Source organism: Macaca nemestrina, chromosome 3, assembly GCF_043159975.1.
Source record: "Macaca nemestrina isolate mMacNem1 chromosome 3, mMacNem.hap1, whole genome shotgun sequence".
Lineage (NCBI taxonomy): Eukaryota > Metazoa > Chordata > Mammalia > Primates > Cercopithecidae > Macaca > Macaca nemestrina.
Genome location: NC_092127.1, coordinates 160,389,710 through 160,411,903, shown reverse-complemented (window position 1 = coordinate 160,411,903; position 22,194 = coordinate 160,389,710). Strand labels below are relative to the sequence as shown.

Here is a 22,194-nt window from a genome sequence, read left to right as displayed (position 1 = left end):
CCAGTGTGCTAGAGTTTCTCCAGCACTGGAAAACTGTTGCCTTTATTCAATCTGTCTCAGTAGTTCTCAACCTCATGAAGCAAAAGTCAGTGTTGGGAGAGAAGAAAGAGACCAAAGAGAAGCATTTGGACAGAGATTATGGGAACGATGTAACTACTGCAAGATAGTCAGAGAAGGGTTTATGTTTTGAAATAATGTTCAAATATTCATCATGACCCAGAACTTTTCCTTTTGTTCCGGAACACAGTGAGATGAAAGAGAGTACATTTTACATTTCCATTTGCCCTTCCTTTGTATATTCTTTTGTAACACTTATCATTAAAAAGAACTTCCACAGGTACTCAAGCCACCCCAATGTGGTATCAGTCATTTAATTTATAATATACATGTGCTGAAAGTTCTGAGCTTTTCCAAAGCCTAAAATCTCTCTCAGTCCAAGTTCTGAAAAGACAGTAAGAAAAGGCACTTTAGTGAACACCTACGTGGTTAGAGAGACCAGACAAAACACAGAAGCACTGTGCACACCCATAGTAAAAGGAATTAGGAAGAACAGGTGACTGCAGCTATTCATATTTAAAGGTTGTCTGGAAATCAGAAACAGCATATTTGACTACTCTAGTAAACTCCAAAGCATACAGTGATTCAGACAGGGTAAGTTTATTCTCATATATTTACTTTCAAATAGATAGTTTTATTCTGCCAGTAGCTCTTCTCCAATAAGTGATTCAGGGACTTGGACCCGTTGATTCATGCGTCTCTGAGATCTTCAAGTCCTGATTTCCCAGGTTACCAAGTGTGTCTGCCTCACTCCTGAAGAAGAAAGAACATAGTGGGTCTAGCACCCATGGGCGATATGTTACATTCAAGCCTAAGAATAGCTTGAATCTCACTTTCACTCACAGCCCATTGGCAAATATTCAGTAATTGCAAAGGATACTGGCAAATGCAGTCTAGCTGTGTGCCCAGAAAGAAGAGTAAGTAGATTTAGTCAACTGTTAGCCACATACCTGTTGGAAAAATGCTAACAAAAAAATCATACCTTAAAATTTTAACTGTCTCTTTGAGAAGCATTTTGCCTTTTAAAATTATATAAAATATAACTGTATTCATACTTTATGTATAGGTATATATTTTTAATTCTCACAAACAGTTCATATTGAAAGAGTCAATCTAAAAATTCATCATTGACCCCACTTGGGCTTGAAATAACACTCATTGCTAGTTGGACAATCCTATCAGAGATCATTTATTTGGACAGGCTCTGTACAGTAATTCTCTAGCATTCCAGTGTACTGTTTGGTATAACTTATAGTATAAAAGGAGTGGCTCTTAACTTGTATCATCTTGTTCATGTCATTAGAACTTTAACTAATAGATGGATTGTGTCTGTAATCCCAGCACTCTGGGAGGCTGAGGTGGGAGGATCACTTGAGACCAGGAGTTTGAGACCAGCTCCAGTAACATAGGGAGACCCTGTCTCTAAAAAATAAAAATAAACTATCCAGGCATGGTGTCGCATACCTATAGTCCCAGCTACTCTGTAAAGCTGAAGCAGGAGGGTCACTTGAGCCTAGGAGGTCGAGGCTGCAGTGAGGTATGATCATACCATTGCACTCCAGCATGGGCAAGAGAGCAAGAACCCCGCCTCTGAAAAATAAAAAATAAAAAGAACTTAACTAATAAACATTAGCAAAGCCCCCACTACAGACGGTTCACACCTATGTTTATAACTGACACTAAATTCTGTCCAAGGGCTGCTTGGACAGAATTCCAGGTGTTTAGAATTGCAAAGTGAATTGTTTCAATTAATGCTTGAAAGTAAATTGCATTTTTCATGCATACAATACTTTATTATTAACTATAGTCACCACGCTGTCCTTTAGGTCTCCAAAACTTATTTATCTTATAATCAAATGTTTGTACCTTTTGACTAATATCTTTCCATTTCTTCCACCCTGACCTTGGGTAAGCACAATTCTACTTTATTTCTGTGACTTTTTTTTAGATTCCACATGTAAGTGAAATAAGGAGGTATTTGTCTTTTTGTGTCTGGCTTATTTCACTTGAAATTTGTTAAGAGAGATCTTAAGTATCATAAGCACACGGTAAAAGGGGAGTAATTTTCTGAAGTGATGCCTATGTTGACAGTCATTTCACAGTGTATACATAAATCAAAACCTCATGTTGTACACCTTGAATATACACCATTTTTTGTCAATTATACCTCAATAAAGTTGATAAAAGGTTAATTGTATTAACAGAATATACATAAAAAAGACAAAATCACCCATCACAATAATGTCTCCCATATTTTCATAGTATGCACAGTCTAAACGAGGACCTTCAACAGATTTTAATTTTGTATCTGTTGGTACCATTCAAGCAGTTTTCATCTGGGTATTAAATACCAAGCATGCATGTAGTGCTCACTGGAAAAAATATGAATGATTTTTGATCCACTGTCACTACAGCTGTTTTCATGAAGTAACTGGAAAATTGCATATATTATCCTGTCACCCCCAATTTTATAGTCCTGACGCCTTTTATAAATCTATGGCTAAGGGAGACCTGCAGAATCAGAAAATTCTCTCAGAATGGGTCTGGGCTTGGAAACAATCTAAGTAGCCTAGGGAAGCTGTTACTGAAAGTGGTTTCTCCCCAGCTGAGAAATGTTTCAAATTTAAAGATTAAAAGTCTCCCAACCAATTCACATGACATGTCAGATGAATGTGTTAAAGAGCTGGCAACAATTTCTTTAAAATTCTACTTCATCCCTACAGGGAAAGAAACAAGTCGGGATGTTGTTTCTTAATTGGCACACTCATTGAGTGTCTCTCCATGAAGAGCAAAATCAATTAGTTTCTATGAAGCAAAGACCAGTAAGCCCTGGTGCCTGCATTAACAAGTGATCGTGTAGTAAGAGTCACAGGAAAGCCGAATTAAGGATAGGGACAAAATCTCAGGTGGAAATATGGGGGAAAGGTGTGCTGAGTAGTTTCTTTCTCATGTTATAGAGAAAGATGGGCAAGAATATAGACAAAGTTTGAATAGGAATGTGCCTGCCTAGACTGCGTCAGACTTTAAAAATTAGCTTCATTGATATGAGCTTAAGAGCAGGAGTACGATTCAAAATATTTACCAACTGGTATGGTTTGGGCACCCACCCTTCGGTACAGGTCCTGAGTCTAAGCAACAGATCGGGCAATGAGTACCAGCAGTGGCGACCCTACTGAAGAGGCCAATTGAGCACTCAGTGTGGCAAGAGAAAGTTATAGGAAAACAGGGGCTACTGCATGGACAGACTATTTGATGGGAAAACAACACTCAAAGATGATTTCTGTCTTTGCTGTGCAGGGCCAACCCTGATGTCACAGCAGGAGATGCAGGCCAGGTGAAATAAAGCCACTCAGGGCTACTGAAACCCTGTGATGCTGTGATTTATCAGGGTCAGCCAGAGGACTCATGTCATCTCTTGGTGTATATCCAAAACACTGGGGTTTGAGTTGTAACTGGACTACTAGAATGCTGACAAAATGACTGTAATGGCTTCTTCCTTAACTTCTCTCCAACCTCTGGCTGTCTGTATTTTCCCATAATGAGTATCATCATCTGAACTTGCATTATTTGCTCACTTTTCTCCCTCACTTAAAATATACGCTTCATGAGAGCAGAACTTTGTTTTATTATTGTTGTTGTTCACTGCTGTATCCCTAGTGCCTAAGACAGCATCTAGTACATAGTAGACTCTCAATAAATACTGGTGTGTTTGTGAATAAGTAATAACAGTAACTGTCACCTAGTAAGGGCTTAATCTGTTTCAGTAGTAGTCTCTTTAACTGCATTACTTAATTTTTTGTAGCCTTAATGTCCTTATAAGTTTTTGAACAGTAATGCAGTGACATTAACAATAGAAATCTAAATATCCCCTGCCTCCACTCTTGGATTTCCATAGGGTGCCTACCATCTCAGGACAAACTGACCCTAAGCTCAAATCACCCTAAGGCAAACTTTTTAAATATTTTTGTTCATTATGTCTCTTTTTCATATGATCAGCCCCCATTGCCCTCTAAGCCACAGGAATGTGCCTGCCGCTGCCACAGTGGAAGGTGTTGTCAAAACAAAAATTGGCACAGGACAAAGTCAAACAGGCAAAGAAATTGCTATTCAAAGCTATTGCACTAAGGGAGAGAGGCCAGAACTAAGTCTGAACTTAACTCCACTGAAACAAAGGACAAGAAGATTTTTAAGAGCTGAAAGGGAAAACTCAAGCTATCTGTGTTTGCTAATTGGCAATACTCAAAGAGGGAGAATTCAAGATGTCCATGTTTGTTCATTGGCTTTACCTAAAGGAAAAGTAAACGTGCACTTATCTTCACATCAACAGGCAGTTTTACAATGTGGAGCAAGATGCCCACCAAAGCTAGGCGTCTGTCTCCCCACAGAGACTGAGCGAGAGGGATTCTATCTTCCTTGATGATTACGTTTCAAAGGGATGGCTCCCAAGTCCTTGAGAAAGATACTCATAGGTTATAAAGCTGGCCAGAAGCCTTTAAAATGATACATATCTCAAAGGAGCAGAGAAGGAATTTGAAATTACAGGCTTTCGAAAGTAAACGTTCTAAGAAAAGGGAGGTCAGGGCCCTAGAGTGTCTAAAGTTTCATCAAGCTGAAGACTGCCTTGGTCCGTGTTCACCATGGGAACACCCACTGCAGGGCTGTCTCTTGCTACTCTCAGAGCCAAGAGTCATTCACATGTCACAGCAGCACTGTGGTCCATGCAAAAGGAGAATGCCCTTCTCTCCCAAAGGGTACCATGCTATAACTTGAACCTTTAAGTAGCACTTTCTGTGTAATTCTAGTTCCCATCTCTCTGTCCACTGGATCCAATATCAAACTGAAGAACTACAACATGGCACAGAGAATGGCACCCTCTCCATCTCCCTCATCCAACTTACCTTTCCCTCTAACTGCTTAACTGGCAATCCTGAAAACTTGTTTTCTCTACTTTTGGCAAAACCAAATCTTGTGCGTATGAGTCACCAACTCACTAGCTCCATAAACACTATATTCCGGATCCGACTTTGAATTTTTCTTAGACACCTTAATACATTACAACAACACTATTAAGCAGGCATTGTTATTCCCAGATTACAGATAAGGAAGTTGGCATTTATTCAGCTAGAGTAAGTTTAGGCAAGTTAATCTACACAAAACTAGAACTTGGTGAAAGATGGAAGCAAAATTCAACCCAGAATGTTTCTTTAACCCCAAGTCTGTGCTCTGAACACCTAAACCATACTGGTTAAAATAAAAATTCTGAGCAACTCTACTTTTTTCATCAAAACACTAATACGGTAAGAAGGAAGTAAATTTACTCTAAGAGGGCTGCAAGAGAGAGGTTAAGAAACCAGATGAGCAAGGTTCATAATGAACATGGGATAAATTATAATCATTTCTATTGAAATTTTAGCTTTGCCCCCAGGCATTCATCAGTCTCTGAGGCAGTTACCACCACAAAAGGACCAACCTCTACCTACAATGCTTTCAGGGCTCTGCCCCCTTAGCCCCTCATGCAGCCTTCTACCTATTTAAAACATTTGGTCTCACTGTCAGCCCATCTCAAAGCTGTTGTACCTCATCATGTTAAAAACCTGAGAATAAAGGCCTAATGATTTCCTAGATTGTTGTTAATTCTACAAGCCATGTAATCAGGTCCTTTGAAAGTGTGGAACTGACTAGTGATTAGTGAATGAAAGGAGCTAAAGCAAAATTTGTGAAGATGTTAATCTAATCGGGATAAATAGTTGGACTTCACCTCCAAGAGGCAGCCCTTCTCCATCCATATAAAAGTAGAGGGGGTTTTGAGATATTGCATACACTTACACATTCTAGAGTTCTAACATAGTACTTGCAATATTTACAAATGTTTTTAATTAACTTAGAACCAACCATCTCATCCATCTTTCTGCCAGTGAAAGATAGTCTCTGGGTTATAGTTATTTTTAATATTTTTTACTTTCTCAAATTATGGACATTTTAGCGGTTTCTTTAGAAATTAAAATAAAAAAAGAAGAAAGTGGGTAAAATAATAATTAAGCTTAACTCCAATCCAGTTCTTCATAAGCCTTCTAAAATACCTTGCAAATGTTTTATTTCAGGCAAATTTAGAAAGCTACTTGTACAAGTGCATATTAAAAGAGTGTCAAGGGAAAAATGCAAATTTGCATGCCTGAGGCAAAGACTGTGCCAGAATGCATGGAGGATACAGAGAAATGTTAAGGCATTAACAGATGCTAGATTGGGCACATTAGCATACAGTGTCTCCCAGTGCAGGGGAGAGAAGAGTGGGGAATTGGGAGTGGGGCTTTTCTTTCACCATTTAGTGACTAAGTCTCCATTTTCCTTCCTCTGCCCCCTTGTCATCCCTTCACTGACTTCTGATTCATTACCATCCACTTCTCCTTTCTCTTCCTCCCCTTGCTTTCCACTTCCTTCTCTCAGTCCACAAAATGTCACTAGGACAGCTAGCAGGGGAAAAGGATAAAGGGATTCAAGTCCCATTTCCTGCCTCAAATCCACAGCAGAGCCCAGGATTAGGGTGAGGCTGAAAAATGAAGGTGCAGATGGAAATAAAACTAATTATATAGGCAATATTTATACTTTATTTCTTAGCCCTCTCCATGAAGGTATTGCCTTTTCTTTTTGTTTCCAAAAATGATCACTAGGAATACTATCTAAGGCTTTCAAATTAAATGAAATCATATAAAAATGTATAATCAAATCATATAAAAATTTCTCAACCTTCTTGGATATAGGCTTTGTGACATCAAATATTTTTAGATTTTAATATTATCAATGAAGATTCATGTATCCATTAGCAACTTAACCAATAGCCTCAAAATGGGGCCTTGACAACAATTAGAGGGTCTTACCGGGGCCAGGAACTGGGTGTTGTGCATGAGTTGTCTTATTTAGTTCATACACCAACCTTGCAACTTACAATCTCTTCTACCCTCAATTTATAGTTGCGAAAACTGGATCCTAGAAAGATTAACTAATTTACTGAAAGTCAGATAATCGATGTCAGATCTGGGATTCAAAACCTCATCTGTTTGAATACATAGCCTAAACTTTTAACAACTAAGTCATATAATCAGTACTCATCCAAACTGACCTCCTGATCATCCTTCTATGGCTTTCCAATCATTTTCTCCACTTCTAACACCTCAGAGTTACCAAGCTTCCAGTCCAAATGAATCTCTGTCTTCTGCCTCCTCTTTCACCTAAACATTTTACTATCTAGTCCCCTGTTATAACCCGCTCTGTGAAAAATTGACATAGCCATCAAGGGCCCTGCCTGAAACAAGGGGTCTCATGAGTCCAATCTCTTAAAGTGGTTCTGGGACATGATCCAGAGTTTCTATCAAAAGTCAAGCCCCCTCAGTTCCTGCAGCTGTAATCAGCCTCTATGCAAAAAATAGCTAGACACATTAGATACATGTAATCAAGTGACCAACGGGGAGAATGGTCAATGCAGACAGTTGGAGATACACAGTGGTCAGTCCAGCTGCTATTCAACAGAGACAAGAAATAAGTGAGTTTTGGGAATAAAAAAGAAAAGGAAAACATCTGACTCGTGGAGGTATGAAGTTCACTTGTGGGAACTGCAATAGTAGATACATGGCCCAGAGACGAGAAGTCCTCTTCCGATCGAAGGTTTTTCTTGATTGAAGGGTTTGTGATCTCACGGGCTTCAAGGAATGAAGCCGTGGACCACAACAGCGAGTGTTACAGCTCGATTAGAGAAACGCGTAGACTTCAGACAAAGGCGCGGACCCAAAGAGTGTGCTGCCCCAAGATTTATTAAAGCATAAGGAAAACGAAAGCGAAAGTAAAGCTTCCACGCGTGGAAGGGGACCCGGAAGGGTTGCCGTTTCTTGCTTGTGTGTCTTATAACCCCTTATGACCCCTCCCCGTTTCCTTTTTCTGTCCTATAGAATTAACTTATATTTGTTTGTGGGTTGGTGGGCTTAATTGGTTAAAAACATCAGACTGCAGCTAAAGCTTAAACTCCCTGTATGACTGGTTGAAGTTTCAATCCCTTAGCTTGCAGCTGTTGACTCATTTTGGCTCAGGGGAAAGTCCCCTTAGGGAAGTCCCTATTGACCCAGGAACTCCAGCCAACTTAGCCACTTAGTCCCTCAGCCCTGGCTTGTGGAAGCAGAGATTCCTAATATGACCCTCACTTCTCCATTTTCTCGACTGGGGTTGGAAGCAGTAGGAGTAGCTACAGAGGATGTATTAACACCAATTTACAGAGATCCTATTGAATTTACGCCTCTCCACCAGGTGTGATGCAAGGAAAACAAAGCTAATACCCAAAGTCTTTGGTAAGGACTAGCTCCAGGCACTGGATGATGTGGATATTTAAAGACTTGCTGACCCAGAAATCCTGGTATTATTGTCTTAACCCAAGAAAATATCTTGGGTGCCATGGAAGACAAATAATGGAGTTTGGGGGTAAGTCTATTGGAAAGAAGCTCTGTGTGATCTGAGTCCCTGGTATCAGGGTATCAGATTGGAACAGGATAATAAAGTAACCTTAATACTGGAAGAGCAAGAATTCTTACAGTTGAGAACCATTACTTGACTGGTACCTCCAGCCCACCAGCAGGCAATGATGGCATCAGACTAGAAGATCACTAGTAAATCACTGTAAACAGTGAGCAGACTTTCCAGTGTTCTCTACTAGTGATAGGAACCAACACAATAACTTTGTATCAAGAAGGTCCAAGATTTATGAAGTTGTCAAGCTAAAAAGACCTCTCTCAGAAAAGAAAGACTATTTTTGCAATTGCATTTTGTAATTTAGGAGCCAGTGTCATACAAATTGCCTATTAAAAATGAATAATGGGCCGGGTACGGTGGCTCACACCTTTCATCCCAGTACTTTGGGAGGCCAAGGCAGGTGGATCACTTGATACCAGGAGTTCAAGACCAGCCAGCATGGTGAAACCCAATCTCTACTAAAAATACAAAAATTAGCTGGACTTGGTAGCATACGCCTGTACTCACAGTTACTTGGGAGGTTGAAGCAGGAGAATTGCTTGAACCCAGGAGGCTGTGGTTGCAGTGAGCCAAGATCGCACCACTGCACTCCAGCCTGGGTGACTGAGTGAGACCCTGTCTCAAAAAAAAAAAAAAAAATGAATAATGATTCATTTTATACTCCAAACTAAAGAAACTCACATACACACACACTTACCTAAAACTGTCTTAGCGTTTCCAGGGTCCCATCTGCAAGTCTATCTTTATTTATAGCAGACATCATGGATACAGAAGGGCTTGATTCGTAAGCCTACTTTGTTTAGTGCTTCTTTCCCAACTGCAGCCAAGGTGTTCATAAGCAGAAAGTCTCTCCGTTACTGTCCATAATGTGTCTTTTTACTTTTCTGGAACATGAGAGATGCTGAGTCAATGCTTTCCTTTCTACTAGCTGAGAACCTCTACTGGGCTTTCCTGGGGCTCACTTTGTCCCCCAGTAGCTGATGTCAGTACAGCAGCATTGGGGTTGCCACTTCCAACTCACCTCAGGATTCCCTAGTTCCTTAAACCATGTATATACAGAAGATGTCACAGCCTATAAGGCCGAACAAATGCCACACTTACATGCTTGATTTAAAATCCTGAAAGATAAAGCTTTAGACATTGGCTAATAATAAATAATAAATCAATTCATTTGTTAACTTAGACTTCATAGAAGTAGAGGTCCAAGCACCAACATGAAACTGAGAAGATGCACCTCCTTCCCGGAAATGGTCAAGTCCCATTTTCTAGATGAAACTCTGCCACTTAATAATTGTACCTCTTTTAGACAGTTACTCTCATTTTTTTCTATAAAATTAGAATAATAGGAGCATTACTCAACCCTGCAATATTTCTTAGAATTGTTATGAAGATTAAACCAATTGATACATATAAAGTTCTGATCACAGTGAGAACCTACGACATTGATGAAGAGAGGCTAAGGGACCTGCCCGAGACCCCACAATGCCTATCTGTGTGGGCAAATGGAAGGGAGGGCCCACGTGGATGCATGACTTCTTGTCTCTCGCTGAGAACCAGGTCCCCTCCACTAGCCTGGTTCACAGATGGGAATGGTTCAAATGATGAGAAAGAGAAGTTACAACCCAAGCAAAGACACCTGGCTCCATCAATTTTTTCTTTCTTTCGCTCCCCTTACGAGAATAAATATAGTGCCTAAAACCACTGCAGTGACACAGTCAGAGGTCTCTTTATTTTAAAGTTAACAAAAGGGAAAAGATCCTTTTCTGAATTTTGCTTATTGGCCAAAATAAAAATAACCCAGTTCTGCCACAGCTAAATTTGGATGACTTTTTCTATCCTGCCTCTCTCCCTTGTATATCCCAGTCCCTATCCATCCTTCAGCTCCTTCTTCAATTCCATGGAGACTTACACTTTTACTTTAAAACTGAACTTTGACATTATTTGGAAGCAGAATCAGAGCTGATATGAGCACTGGCAGACATAGCAGAGAGGATGAACAGATAGGAACAGAGTTGGACAGGGTTCTGGGACCCGTGCCAAGTCCCTAGCCTAGTATCTGGCACATTAAAAGTACCTGGAAAAAAAAAAATAGCTGCCTTCTTTAGTAAGTTTGCTTAAGAATCTTTAATCTGATTATTCTATCATCAATGCACTCACAATGCATAGGAGAAGTCTTCATATAAATAACTAATGGGCAATTAGAAGGGAGGGGCCACTGCCACACTAGTAAGGAGCTTTAGTACAAATAAGGTTAACAAAAAACAAAACAAAACAAAAACCCGCTAAGGTTCACGCAGCACCGTGCCACAGCCTGTGGCTTAGGCTGCACAGCATAAGCTTCATTTCAGATCCCACTTGCTCTCTTAGCCCTAAACACCTTTGTGCGGAGAAAAAAACAAAACAAAACAAAACAAAACAAAAAAATCACCTTACCCATCAGTCCTGGTGCTCAGTAAAGGTCTTGATATGATACACCTCCTCACTGATCTTTTAAATCCAATTTTATGTGACAAGTGGTTTGTAACAAGAATCTCAATGAACTCTTGAGTGGGATGGGGGCCACAATTTTACAGCTACAATTACAAGGTCAGATAGCTACAGCAACAATATAATAGAGCGCAGGGAACAGAGCAATCATGGTTCATTTTCTCTGAACATTTACTAGCATGGTTGTTGAGGGCTTTCTATGTACTGTCACGTTTAATATTCACAAGAATCTGTCAGGTCCATTTCCATCTTACAAGTGAGAAAACGTTAAATGAGAGAAGTTTATTAACTGGAAATTGCTGGAGCAAAGATGTGAACCCACTTCAGTCTAACTATTATTTCGCAAAGTACTAGACTGGTAGAATATGAAATATTTTAGGTTTGACTTGACACTCAGGTACAGCAATAAGCACCATGGATTCACCTGGTAAACTGTAATTCTCTTTCCATTTTTTTCTCAATGCTCCTGAATACGAGTCAGTCTGGTATGAACATGCCTCTAACAGCCTCACATACACACTTGCTAATCTCCCCCTTACAAGCAACAGAAAACAGGTCTTAACCCAGAGCCTTCAACAAACAGTGTCTAGATAAATCATCACAATTTTAATCACAGTTGTTATCTTCTATTTATGCCAAATGATAGCAGTTTTCCATTTTCCACCTATCATGCAAAGTTTCCATTTTAAATAAAATCAAGTTATAAAGAAAAAATATTAAGGAAATAACAATATGGTATGTTCAGCATGCTAGAAGTGATTACAGTGATAGTCAGAAGTGCTCAAATATGGAAAATATCAGGTATATGTTGAGCCAACAACTAAGAATTGGGAAATAGTACCTTATACCACTAGCCATTTGCATAGGCCTTAGTGTCAAGAAATACACAAGCTTATATCCCAGTTTTGCTGGTTACTAGTTGTGTGGCCTTGGAAAATCATTCACTCTCTCATCCTCAGTTTTCTCTTCCAAAAATAGTTCATAGTAATGACATTTGAGGTATCTTTATGACAGGTAAATGAAATAATTGTTGTTACTACACCTTAACTGTTTGGCACATAGTAGGTGCTCAATAAATATTAGTGTCTTCTACTCTCTCCCTTCTTCCTAGTTAAGAGTTGGTAGAAGAAGGATTAATTCTCATTGCCTTACCAAGAACTCTTTTTTCTTTTTTAAATTTTTTTATTAAAAATTGAGTACTTATAAATATATATTTGGCATAAAGCAAAACATGTCAACTAACAAAAATTCATCTATGCCATTACTTTTATAACTCCTATATGTCCCTTTCTTTCCCCTTCCCACTAAGAGCAAAGCAGTCTTACAAGTTTTGGGTTTCCTTTTCCTTGTTGTCTTTATAGTTTCATGGTCCCTGATGGCCATTTGAAAGTATCACCTTCCTCTTAGCACTATTATATCACAGAATCATGATCCAGAACCATAGTAGTGACCTTGAATTTTCCTTAAGCTTTGTGTTTGGGCTTACAGCAACTTAAGTTTAATTCTAAATAATACACCTTTCTCGTTTGCCAAAATAATATCATGAAACACAGCATGTGGCTTAAATATTTATACAGCATGAGTAACTTGCATATGGAAAGTGTCCTAGGTAGAATCAGAGTCTCACAATTAGAATGGGGAGGTTCTGACTCACACGGTCATTCAGGGAGCAAGTGTATACCCCTATTTCTGCTGCTTTCCCATCCCCTAGGACATTTTTCTTGTCTGTATGATCAAAGTTGGGTCCTGGACACAACCATGTTATATCTTGCAGAGAGTGGAAAGCGAGAAAGTCCACTTTAAGCAATGGAAAGTAAGCCCCAATTCTGAAGGAACAACCATGAACAGATGATGTAAGGAGAATCATTTCTTGGCTCTTTGCGGGAGAGCCAACAGAGTGAAATGAAGGGGACACCTTCAGATACTCAAGCAGAAGGTAGGCTACAGTGAAGTAAGTCCAGCATCTTTATCTATTTTTTTTCATTTTTTATTTCCATAGGTTTTGAGGAATGGTAATATTTGGTTACATGAGTAAATTCTTTAGTGGTAATTTGTAAGATTTTGGTGCACCCATCACCCGAGCAGTACACTGAACCCAGTTTGTAGTCTTTTATCCCTCACGCCCTTCCCATTCTTTCCTCCAGAGTCCCCAAGGTCTATTGTGTCATTCTTATGCCTTTGCATCCTCATAGCTTAGCTCAAAATTATGGGAAATCCAGCATCTTTAAATGATGTCTTGAGACCATATTCTCCTGTGCTTCCCCTGTGAACAAGCAAGTAATGATGGATCCAGTAGTTACCACCATGATATAATGCATGAGAGTCCACCACAATCATGTTTTCTAGCCATGCATAACCACAGGAAAAATGATAGGTAAGTAAATATACCAATCTAGGCCTAAGGATGAGCATTTGGTTCTACTACTGCCTTTTTGTCCACTTAACCCAATTATGTGGCTTCATATTTTTTAAAAGTTCAGTGTCTATCTGTAAGCCCCATGAGTATATGATCCTAGAATTTAGAAATTGTTTTATAATTTGTATTTAATTTACATGGATTAGAATGTTATTAACTACCCTTGGTGCTCATGAAGTATCTTTTCCCCTAATATATCTTCCACAGTGCAACTTAATAGTGAGTCCACATAGATAGAAAAAGCTATTTGAAGAAAATACTTTAGCAATTTCTCCCATGAGCAGTTTTTTGTTTGTTTGTTTTTGCCTCCAGCTTCAGTAAAACAAGTTGTAAATAACTTTATAGGCAAAACATTGGTCCCTGATAAATCACAGGATTTTTTTTTCTTTGAAGGCTAGTAATGATATTGATGAGGAAGAGCAGCTTGCTCTACAAAATTATTTAGGGGTTCAGATGCCTTCCATCTTGCTCTGCCATGCCCTCCTGTGCTATACCTCTTCTATCTATGTGGCAGACCTTACATAAATGCTTGCAGCTGTATTGTCAACACAATGTATATTACCTGAGAGGGGAGAAAAAATTCCAGAGCAAGCATTTATCTTTTGAGACAGTGAAATCTGAGACAGTTACAGTGAAATCACACACATTACTCCCATTGTTCAGAACTAGTAACATCAGCTTGCCAGCTACAAAGGAGAGAGGGAAATGTAGTCTCTAGCTTCTCATTCATAGGCCTAGGTAAAATGCTATTAAGATGGAAAAGGAAAATAAAATGGAAAAAGAGTACAAAGTCTACTGTAGGCAATAAACAAGTGTACAATTAAATACATAGTATGGCAGATAATGAACAGTACTATGGAAACTATATATATAAAAAAGAATCTTTTCCCCTGTTATATCTTCCGCAGTGCAACTTAGTAGTGAGTCCACATAGATAGAAAAAGCTATTTGAAGAAAATATTTTAGCAATTTCTCCCATGAACAGTTTTTTGTTTATTTGTTTTTGCCCCCAGCTTCAGTAAAATAAGCTGTAAATAACTTTATAGGCAAAATGTTGGTCCCTGATTAATAAGGTTGGTGCTCTAATTTATATATATATACACATGTATGAAAAAGAGTGAGAGGTTAATATCATTTATTTTAAATAAGGTGTTCAGGAAAATCCCTTCTGGACATATTAGCAAAAATGATGGCAGAAGGACCTCCAAAAATGATCTCCTCCACAAAAGTAATGAGAAAATTGACCAAAAAAAATGTCAGAATCATTTCTTCAAAATACTGGAAAAAATAACAAAAATCTTGAAGTAACACAGGGAGGATTTATTCAGGAAAAATAAATGATCTCAGCAAGAGCAGTCAGTGTTCTAATCTTATCTCCTGCTCTCCAGCTCTGCAGTACCCTTGAGAATAAACAGCCCACATTTCCACGGTAGCTCAGAAGCCATCAAAGGGAGTACAAAGGAGTTGCAACTTTTTAAAAAGCTTCATTCCAAATCAATTGTCATTATTTGAGCAGTCTGACGATTCTCTCAAAGATATCACTTACCAGGCTACCTATACTTGGCCTGTTTAGGAGCTCACCTAGTGCAAAAATTATTTTCCCTGAAGAATATTTATCAAAAACAATTACTGGAAAGTGTTTTAACTTTGTGGTTGCCTTAGGCAGTGGATAACAGGAGAAACAATGAATAAAAATTTAAAAGGAAAAGTTGAGAAATGACATGTCAATACGGTCTTTGAAAAAATCTTAAACACAATTTTTGTAATTTAGAAAGTCATATACATGCATAGGATTGTGCACATGCTCAGGGGTGTGGTAATGCTCAGAAAATCCTTAAGAAGTCCTATATTACCACCACCTCTGGCTGACCATAGGGACCTGTGCAACGAGAAACTGAGAGCTAAGGAAGAGTTGTCCATTGCCTAACTGAATGTTGAGGGCCTGCTTTGCAACAAGCACAGAAAGCCACTCAGCGAAAGCTGGAAGATGTATTGGTTCCAGACTTTTAAGGAAATTATCCAATCATTATCTAAGCACTAAGGTAATCGAGTAACCTAAAATACCACATATGACAATAAATATGGACTTTACCAAATTAACTCAGAAATTACTAAACAAACAAACAAGACTACTATAGCAAGCAGCAGCATCAAATCCTGGAGAGGGGGAAGAATTTTATTTCTAGAATTGTCATATTAGATTATTTAAAATGTCCCGTTTCTAACAAAAGATTATGAGATGCAAATACCTAAGAAAGTGTGACCCATGCATAAGAAAAAAATCAATAGCAACTATTCCCAAGAAAGCCCAAAAGTTGACTTACTAGATAAATATTTTTCTACCAGCTGTATGAAATATGTTCAAAGACCTCAAGGACATGATAGGTAAAGAACTAAAAAAAAAATATGAAAACAATGACTTACCAAATATGGAATACGAATAGAAATAATCTTTGACAAACTTGACAAAAACAAGCAATGAGGAAAGGATTCCCTATTTAATAAATGGTGCTGGGAAAACTGGCTAGCCATATGCAGAAAACTGAAACTGGACCACTTCCTTAAACCTTATACAAAAATTAACTCAAGGTGGATTAAAGACTTAAATGTAAACCCTAAAACCATAAAAACCATAGAAGAAAACCTAGGGAATACCATTCAGAACATAGGCATGGGCAAAGACTTCATGACAAAAACACCAGAAGCCATTGCAACAAAAGCCAAAATCGACAAATGGGATCTAATTAAACTAAAGAGCTTCTGGAGAGCAAAAGAAACTATCATCAGAGTGAACAGGCAACCTACAGAATGGGAGAAAATTCTTGCAATCTATTCACCTGAAAAAGGTCTAATATCCAGAATCCACAAGGAACTTACACAAATTTAAAAGAAAAAAAAAAAAACATTAAAAAGCGGGCAAAGGATATGAACAGACACTTCCCAAAAGAAGACATTTACGTGGCCAACAAACATATGAAAAAAAAGCTCATCATCACTGTTCATTAGAGAAATGCAAATCAAAACCACAATGAGATACCATCTCACATCAGTTAGAATGATGATCATTAAAAAGTCAGGAAACAACAGATGCTGGAGAGGATGTGGAGAAATAGACATGCTTTTACACTGTTGGTGGGAGTGTAAATTAGTTCAACAATTGTGAAAGACAATATGGAGATTCCTCAAGGATCTAGAACCAGAAATACCATTTGACCCAGAAATCTCATTACTGGGTATATACCCAAAGGATTATAAATCATTCTATTATAAAGACACATGCACACATATGTTTACTGCAGTACTATTCACAGTAGCAAGACTTGGAACCAACCCAAATGCCCATCAATGTTAGACTGGATAAAGAAAATGTGGCACCATGGAATACTATGCAGCCACAAAAAAGAAAGAGTTCATGTCCTTTGCAGGCACATGGATGAAGCTGGAAACCATCATACTCAGCAAACTAACACAGGAACAGAAAACCAACCACCACATGTTCTGACTCATAAGTAGGAGTTGAACATTGAGAACACATGCACACAGAATGGGGAACATCACACACCAGAGCCTGTCGGGGATGGAAGGCAAGGGGAGGGAGAACATTAGGACAAATACCTAATGCATGAGGTGCTTAGAACCTAGATGACAGGTTGATAGGTGCAGCAAAACACCACGGCACTTGTATACCTATATAACAAACCTGCATGTTCTGCACATGTATCCCAGAACTTAAAGTATAAAAAATAAAATATATATATATTCTGGAATTGAAAATAAAAAAACTGAAATAAAAATTTACTAGAGTGGTTCAACAGCAAATTTGAGAGGGCAGAAGAAAGTATCAGCAAACATAGAGATAAGTTGATTGAAATGATTCAGTCTGAGAAACAGAAAGATAAAGAACAACAACAACAAATTAACAGAGTCTTAGAGAGCTCTTATAGATAACATCACCTGTACCAATATATGCATTACGGGAATCCAGGAAGGGAGGAAAGGAAAAAGGGACAGAAAGAAAATTTGAAAAAAAATGACAAAATCTTAACAAATTTTATTTCAAAAGTAATATTAATCTATACATCAAAGAAGTTCAATGAACTCCAGATAGGTTAAACTCAATAAGGATTACACTCAGATGAGTCGTAATCAATTTGTCAAAGACAAAGAAAGAACCTTGAAAGCAGCCAGAAAGAACTGATTCATCATGTAAAAAGAATTCTCACTAAGGTAAACAGCTAGTGTATAATTAGAAACTATTGAGGCCAGGGACAATGGAATGACATATTCAAGTTGCTAAAAGAAAAACAAAAACTTCAGTCAGTAATTCTAAATCCAGCAAAATTATCTTCCAAAAATTAAAAAGAAATTGAGATATCACCAAACAAAAACTGAGATCATTGTCACTGACAAAATAGGTTTATGAGAAATGTTAAATGTAGTACTTCAGACTGACCTGAAAAGACACTAGACGATAACACGAATCTACATTAAGAATTAAGGATATTCTGAGATCCAGCCACTGCACTCCAGCTTGGGCGACAGAGCGAGACTCCATTTCAAAAAAAAAAAAATAATTAAGGATATTGGTGAAAGTAATTATACAGGTAGATGTAAAAGAGTGTAAATATATTTGAAATTTGTGATTACTCTTTTTTTTCTCGTATCTGATTTAAAAGACAACTATATAAAGCAATAATTATATATGTGTATTCATTTATATTACATACAATGTACAAAGATGTAATATGAATGACAATGATAGCACAAAGGAGAACAAAAGAAGTGGTGCAATATTGGAGCAAAGTTTTTGTACACTATGGAAATTAAGTTGGTATAAATCTGAAATAGACTCTTGTAAATAACAATGTTAATCGTAATTATCAGGGAACAATTAAGAAAATAATAGAGTAAAAGAAATGGCAAAGGAATTAAATGGTACACTAGAAAATATCTATTTAGCCAAAAGAAAGCAGGAGTAGAATAATAGAAGAATGAAAAGACATTGAAAACAACTAGAAACATGACAGATATAAATCCTAACTTATCAGTGATTATAGTAAATTTGAAGGGATTAAACATTTCAATCAAAAGGGAAGCAATTAGCAGAATAGATAAAATGCTATGCTGTGACTATATTCCATCTACAGAAGATACACTTTATGTTAAAAGACACAAATTGGTTGAAACTAAATAGATGGAAAAAGACATACCATGTATACAGCAACCAAAGTGCTATAGTAACTTTTCTAATAAAAGACAAAATATACTTTGGAGGAAAACTATTACGAGAGACAAAAAGTACAATCTATAATGCTAAAAAGGTCAGTCCATCAAGGAGATATAATTATAAAACTGTATGTCCCTAACAACAGAGACCCAAAATACATGAAGCAGAATTAGAAGAAGAAATAGATAATTCAACAATAATAGTTGGAGATTTCAGCACCTGACTTTCAGTGATGAATAAAATAAGAAGACAGAAGATTAGCAAGGAAATGAAATATACAAATATGAACTCAAGATAGGTAAAAGACATAAATGTAAGAGAAAAAAAGGATAAAACTCATAGTAGAAAATATAGGCATAAATCTTTGTGGCCTTGGACTAAGCAAAAGTTTCTTAGACAAGACACCTAAAGCATAAGCAAACAGAAAAAATATTAACAGATATATTGCACTTCATCAAATTAAAAACATTTGTGCATCAAGGGACACTTTCAATAAAATTTAAAGATAACATACAGAAGAGCCAATCATACTTACAAGTCATGCATTTAATAAGATTTTAGATCCAGAACATATTTCTAAAACTCTTAAAGTTCAATAATAAAAAGATGATTCAGTGAGGAAAAAAATGGGTCAAATATTTGAATAGCTATTACAACATAGGAGATATATAAAGTTTACAGAACACATGAAAAGATTATCAAAATCATTAGTTATTAGGTAAATGCAACCAAACCATAATGAGATACCCCTTCACACCCACTAAGATAGCTATAACAAAAAAGATGCACACTAACAAGTGTTGGCAAAGATGTGGAGAAATTGAAAACATATATTGGCAAGATAAAATTGTGCAGTTACTTTGGTGAACATTTTGAAGGTTCCTCAAAAAGTTAAACATAAATTTACTATATGACCCAGCCATGCCACTTTTAGGGGCACATACACAAGAACTGAAAACATATACTCACTCAAAAACTTGAACACAAATCTTCATAAGATTAACATATTTAACATATAAATGAATTCATACCAGCTAAAAAAGTGGAAGCAACCTAAATGCCTATTAACTGATGAATGGATACACAAAGTATAGTATAACCACACAATGAAATATTATCAAGTTCTGATACATGAACTTCGAAAACATTATTCCAAGTGAAAAAAGCCAGACATAAAATCATACACATATTGTACAATTCTACTTGCACAAAAGGTCAAGAATATGCAAACTCACAGAGATAGAAAGATTAGTGGTTGCCAGGAGCCAGCAGGGGGCTGGGGAAGAGAAAAGAATGAGGAGTGACTGATCTATGAGAAAAGGGCTTCTTCAAGAGGGTTACAAAAATGTTACAGAATTAGTGGTAATGGTTTCATAAGCTTTTAATATACTGAAACACACTGACTTGTATGATTTTAAATGGTGAAGTTTATTATATGTGAATTATATTTCAATAAAATAAAAGAAGGTTAAAAAAGAAATCCTTTTTTAGAAAGCAGCATTTGGAAAGAAATTTGAAGAAAGATAAGGAGTAATCTACCAGATATCCAGGAGAAAATGAACACCAAATGATATTAAACAACAGAATTTATTCAAAAGTTTAATAATTAATATTCCTGTTTTGATTTGTAAGTCTTTGTTACTGTCATGGCAGAGTTTAATGTAGTCATATTTTGAGGAAAGAATGAGGAGAGTAAATAAAAAGTTAAGAGACTTAGAAAGAAGATATTTAATTTTTGAATCATGTAAAAAGGAAAGTGGGAATTTTTGAAAATATAAGAAAAATTAAAGTAAACTTAAAAGAGCTGCAATGAGGATAAAATATGAGAAGCATTGATATAATAATAACAAAATTAAGCACTAAAATCAGACAGATATGGAGTATATCTCACCTCTGCATCAACTAGCCGTTTCTCTAGAAGTTTCCTTACTCTGTGTTCTTTAGTTTCCCATGACCTATACAGAAAACTGAGGAATAATTTCAAGAAAATAACATGGAAATAAGATGAGAAAAATCACATTTACCTTAATGGTTTTCTGTGAAAGATGAGCAAGATGACTTAAGATGAATTTGACACCTGGTAGATTCTCAATATATAATAATTATTCACAATAATCACCTGAATGGACACTACATGAGTTCTGAGGGGTCTGAAGTTTTAAAAAGTAAAATTATCTATTTAAATATGTGTTTTTAAAATTGATAAGATATATGGAACATATTCAAAAAGACTTCACATTTTAATTATTTAAATACTAATTTAATTTTGGACATTTTAATTTTAATGTAACAGCATAGGAGACTAATGCAGAGGCTTTGCCTGTATTTTTAAGGTGTTAATTGGTTACAAATTGACCTTTATTGGAGAGATAAAAATGTATTTAGAGACTAAATTTAAAAAATGCTTTCCACATTAACCCAATATTTTTAGAAAACAAGCATGTTATCCTTAAAACTAATTTTGAGAATAACACTGTGGTGAAAAATGCTACCAAAACAATTACTTTGCTAATTAAAGCCTATGAAACCAAATAACTGTTTTTAGAAATTGATTCTGCTGGTTCCCATGCTAAAGAGAAGTACTTCTCATGTTTCTTTCAAGTGAGATAAAGTTAGTGAAAAATCTGGCTAAGGGAGGATGAGAAGGAGTTTACATATTTGAACATTTTTGCTGACATATGCCAGAATATTTCTATAAACAATGCTAGGGAGATTGAAGTCTTCTGGCGATTAAAGGAAACCATGAAATAGAGAAGGAGCACATCAGGGGAAAGGGGCCGTGTCCCTCCTCTGAACAGTCTCCAACCAAAAGATCTTGGCAAGTTAACACCTCTGTTTCTCTTTTTCTGATTTTCTAAAATGAGAGACTTTTACTTAATGGAATATGTGATCCCTCCTGATTCTAATTTTGTATGGTTCTGTGCAATATTTTCTCTTCTACAAAAAAATATGCCAAGGCTTAATGCAGACTTTTCCTCTTTAGGTATTACTAACAGGTAGCTGTAAATTCCAGAGGTTGGGTCAAATTTGCCTTGGTGGATTATATGATGTTTCTCTCTTCAGTTTCATTCTTTTTTTTTTTTTTTTTTTTTCTTTGCTGTTGTGGTTCCTTCTGCCACTAGAGAAGGCAACTAGAATTTCTGCTATAGGTCTCATTATACTGAATGCCAGAGGGATATTCAAAACACACAGCAACCAGTATAGCAAAGGTATAAAACAGTCAAAAGACATTGGCCATGTAGGCATACATCAGCCCTGCCAAAGCTAGAGACAAAACCTGATTGATTTAGGTGAAGCTCAGAAATATTTGTGTATGTGCTGATGAACACATATATCAACCTATATAAATATATCAACCTAAATAACAAGCCTAGAGAGATTCTCTAAAAGAAAATTATACTTATTCAGGAATAGGGCATTGCCATGTGACTACACATACCATAGCAAACTATGTGCATATTCAGAAAGGTAAAGGAAGACATAAATTTTTAAAAGA

The 22,194-nt window shown here is 36.9% G+C and overlaps 1 long non-coding RNA gene across 3 annotated transcripts in view; it reads right to left on the bottom strand.

The window, feature by feature from the left end:
* Positions 1–375: 375 nt before the first annotated feature.
* The window catches only part of LOC139362216 (uncharacterized), a 69,037-nt gene continuing 47,218 nt past the window's right edge, over positions 376–22,194 (bottom strand). For 2 of the 3 annotated variants that reach the window (XR_011620613.1, XR_011620611.1), the window contains exons 2-5: positions 9,266–9,452; positions 9,076–9,183; positions 1,522–1,647; positions 376–810 (exon numbers count right to left, since the gene is read on the bottom strand). This is a non-coding gene — a long non-coding RNA (uncharacterized lncRNA). The remainder of the gene's footprint in view (positions 811–1,521; positions 1,648–9,075; positions 9,184–9,265; positions 9,453–22,194) is intronic. The other variant, XR_011620612.1, reaches the window with a different exon arrangement.